The sequence below is a fragment of the Pezoporus occidentalis genome, unplaced genomic scaffold (assembly GCF_034315485.1).
Source record: "Pezoporus occidentalis ecotype Australia unplaced genomic scaffold, CSIRO_AGI_Poc_V1 ctg68, whole genome shotgun sequence".
NCBI lineage: Eukaryota > Metazoa > Chordata > Aves > Psittaciformes > Psittacidae > Pezoporus > Pezoporus occidentalis.
The window spans coordinates 2,864,762-2,869,126 of record NW_026916030.1 but is presented as its reverse complement, the minus strand read 5'-3'; the positions used below and the strand labels follow the sequence as shown (position 1 = coordinate 2,869,126).

Genomic DNA, 4,365 nt, shown 5'->3' with positions numbered 1-4,365 from the left:
CTTTTCTCCTTAGACTTCCCCTGATGTTTTGAACTTCTGCCCAAGTCCTGCTCAACCAAAAGATTTTAGGACCTGATGAAAGACCACGAATTTTGCCTACTCCATAACCTAACAACTTTAAGGTTACACTTCCAGTTGGACCCACATGGGCTCTGCAAAGGCACAGTGTCTGCCCAGGATTGCCCGGGAACTACAGACCTCAACTGTAGTACATTGAACCACAGGTGTCATCAGGGCTGCATTTCCTGTAGGAAAAACCTGCTCCCCCAGTGATGGCTACTGATGTTCAGAGAAACAGTTACAGTGTTCTGGCAAAAATCATTTTGCAAACTACAGTAAATGAACATTGCTGGGCTCAGCTGGAATCCACAGGAGTGGATGCGTTCACAGTCATTTCAGTCAGTACCATCCAAAAGTGTAACTCAGGGACTAAACACCAACAATTTAAAAGTGAGAGTAAGTGCTAGGATCTTTATTTTCCTGGTGTCTCAAGTTCAGACTCTGACTCCTCACACAGGGCCTTGACTCCAGCAGCTGGGCTTTAAGAAAAAACAGAGACTGTTCAAAGGCATGTGACAAAATCATGCAAGTTGGTAAAAGCAGAGCCGGAGGGGTGGAAGAAACTGGTGAGTCAGCTTGTCACAGAAACGCATTTAGAATTTAACTGGCTGTAAATCTCAATAGGGACTATGTGTTCTGGGGCACTAGGCCAAAATATGCCCAAGAGCCTCCAGCTCCATATGACAGAAGTAGCTCTATCACGCAAACAAACACTTTTCTGAGCGAAGGATTTTAGTTGAGAGAGCAAACAGGCCTTTGTGAGCCTTTCACCACAAATGGCTGATGTCCAGTTTGGGATATTTTCTTAAATGTAAATAAGGAAATATATGCCATTAAGAATTCTGGTTAAACTGCACAATAAAAATAATGGGCATTTGTTCGTATGGAAACCATCTGGGGTCATAATGTCTAGGGCAAAATGACAACTGCCTCCGTATCTAGAAAAGTGGTTACCAGTGTTCCCCATGCCCACCTGCTGCCTGGGTAAGACAGAAGTGATGCCACTCTACCAGACCCTGCAGAATCCCAGAGAGCTACTTCCCAAAGCGTTTGAGCCGGTGCTTTTCACCAGAGCCAAACTCCTTCAGCTCCCGTGCAAGGGATGACAGGATGTGGGCTTTGGATCCTGGGGAAAGCTGTGCAAAACCCTATCCATTCCCCTCCCGTCTGTGACCTGGCCTGGCTGCTGCTGCTGCTAAGGTCTGTGCCTTGAAGTACTGCAGGGCCTTGGATTAACTCAGTTCCATCAGTTCCTGACATTTCCATGTTCACAGCTGCTGAAGGAGCAAGGCTGTCATCAGGGCCCAGCGCAGCAACCGCGTCAGGGACACAAGGGAAGGCTGCTCATGCTTTGGACATGCTGGATGAGCAGGACCCACAAGCTCCTGTGCCAAGGGAGCTCCTTTTCTCTCTGATACTTTGTCTTAGCAGGACCTCACATATTCGCATCTTGCTCCAGTGCTCATTCACAAGGCTGACACGTATGGCTGTACCCTGTGTGGCCCCTGCTAATTCATGACAACACTAGTGACTGACAAGAGCTGGCACCTTCCCCATCAACACACACTGTGGGCCAGCATGAGCAGCAAATCTACAGTCGAGGAATCTCTTAAAGTAAACACTGAAGTGAGTGCCTGTGGCTGTATCTTGCAAGCACTGCTCAACAGACTTGGCTCCTGGGGTTGGAGTATATCATCTCCAGTGTGAGCCTCGCTGAAGTTAATATTAATGCTACAGCTAACCCAGCCAGCTGCTGCACAAGGCAAAGAGCAGTTTATAGCAGAAAAGTCCCTGCAGCCTATTAGTTCTCTGCAAGACAGCAGTCTCATCCTTCCAGATGTGTGCTCTGGCACTGAGCTCCAGAGCATCTGAGCACTGCAGAGCTGGCAAGCTCTACACATGCCAAACATGTGTCAGAAACACTTCAGAGGAGCTTTGCTCTTGCTACTCATCCCGCGCAGCCTCGTGCTGTTCCTGACATGACCGCAAACAGCACTGTGGCACACCAGGGTTCTCGCTGTCAGGAGTGACAGTTTGAAGCCACCCTGACAGGGCTCAGTGCTGGCCCTGCTGAGCCCTGCACAAGCTCAGGATGACGGTTCTGGCTGTGCTGAGGCTGAGCAGGGGGTGCTGGCTGCAGCATGCTCCACATCCCATCACCCAGGCAGGGATATGGTGCAGGGGGACCTGGCTCCCTTCCATGCTGCTTTCCCTCCCCACAAGCGAGGGCTGAAGTATGCTGCTGTGCACTGGGGTTTTGTGGAGTTGTGCAGCCCAGGTACAGCCCCAGACTGGGAGCCTGCTTTCCTGGGCTGGGCTTACAGATTCTGTCATCTCCTTGGTTCACAGGTATGTATCAGCCTATGCGCACTCCACTAACCATGGGTGTTATAACCATGGGTGTTATCCCCACCACCACTTGGTGGGTTATGTATTAGTCTGGTGTCACTGTCTGCCTCTAAAAGACCAGTATTTCCCACTCTTCCTCTCTTTCCACAGAAAGTTTTATGTGAAATCTACATAGATGGAGAACAAGTTTTGTTCCACCAAGTTCTGGCACATTAAACCTAACAAACATACAAGAGATGCAAGAGCAGCTAATGCTGTGTGCTCATTGCCTTTGTGATACATCACTACTAAGGAGAGTGTAGAGCGGGCCAGCCCAGAGCAAAACTATTGTTTGCAATTGCCTTTTCCTTTTGACATTTTCATTGTATCTTCTTTTAGGATTGTAAATCTCCCATGATGTCTTTACAACACAGCTGCGAAGAGGCAATATCTAAAAGGCTGAGGAAGAAAATGTCCTGCCACCTGGGAGCAGCACTCTTTATCTCCCCAGTAACGTGCAGGTGTCTTGGGCTGGTCTGGCTCTCTTCTCTTCCACTGTGATATTTTTCAGTCAATGCATGCCTGATTCTTTTTTTGTTCTTTCCTGAATTGCAGGTAGCTTTGAAAAAACACGCATGAACCAGCCCTGCCAGGTGAAAAATAAAGGCTCCTGATTGCTATCATTATTATTATACCACTAGACATTTTATTAACACTAAAGTGTGACATTTCCCTCCAAAGAAAGGCCTTCTTCTGCCCTTCTGCATGGCTACTTTATTGAATCCAAACTCCGTTTCCGAGGATCTTCACCTGTTTAAACGCTGCTGTGTTTCTAAAAGCAATTTAACCTTTCATCTTTTATGGATGGATCCTTTTTTAACAAAAATCCTATAGGGCCATTTTTCTCCTCATCTCCTTGTGATCTCAGTGATATTACGTGATGTAGCTTTTGAAGAAGAAATGCCGAAACAGCAGCTTCACCACCTGCAGTTAATGCAGCAGGAAGACGGAAAAGGCAACCTGGAAAATTCCCTTTTCAACATTTCTCTCACAAGCTCCTGGTAAGAATCCCCCAAACCGACAATGTCTCTTGCATAGAAATGAAGGGCAAGTGCTGAGGAAGGAGAGAATGACCTGGAGATTTTGCCCATGTAAAAGCCATCAGCTTGTTTTCCAGCCTCACAGCCGCTCATTGCATCAATGACTCAAGCACCACCCAGCTTTAAGTATTTATTTTTGGCAGTGGCTCTGTGCTGTCCAAGGTAACTCAGTCTCCTGGGATGAAGAAAGCCGTTCTGAACACAGCCAGTGCCCGAGAGATGCAGTGTTTAGAGACAGAACTGTTTTCAAGGCATTGTTGGATAATTTTACTGCTTACTTACCTCATGGCTCACAGGGGATTCTTGGTTCAATAAAAACCAGACAACTACAGACACTAGTATGTATTTTCCTTCACTAAATCCTCTAATCCCAGTTCAGTCCAGACTACTCGGAGAAATTCAGCCTCTCTCCATGACAATACACGTTTCTCCTTCTCCTTCCTCAGCCCAGGCATCACTCTGGGGAAGGCAGATCTGTTTGCACAGCAAGTCTAGAGCATCCTGACCCTTGCACGTCACCCAGGCAGGGAGTTACCACCAGGGACAGTGGAGCCAACAAGGCTGCACTGGTACGGGCCACAGCAGGTCCCTTTCTCCTTCTCCCATCTGCCTTTGCCACCAAAGCTGAATGATGGCTGGAGCCCACAGGGTCTTTGGAAAGACCTACTGCAAATCCTGCCCAGTTGTGATTACCCAGTACCACCAGGCAGGGGGAGCACAGGGAGGATGGGGGCTGTGGGAAATGTGTGGGGAAGGATGGGTGTCCACAGAGGACCCCAATGACCTTTACCCTCTACTGACCCTACTTTTGCACAGCAGCAGTTGATGTCTCCTCATCTAATGGCTCTTGGAGGCTGCACAGCTTCCCCAGCTCAAA

General features: G+C 48.1%; 1 long non-coding RNA gene across 1 annotated transcript; it reads left to right on the top strand.

Annotated features, from left to right (window-relative positions):
* The first annotated feature begins 1,956 nt into the window (after nt 1–1,956).
* On the top strand, nt 1,957–3,819 carry LOC134175286 (uncharacterized). Its single transcript, XR_009968959.1, has 3 exons — nt 1,957–2,409; nt 2,788–2,909; nt 3,004–3,819. It is a non-coding gene; the product is annotated as an uncharacterized LOC134175286 (long non-coding RNA).
* The last annotated feature ends 546 nt before the right edge of the window (nt 3,820–4,365 follow it).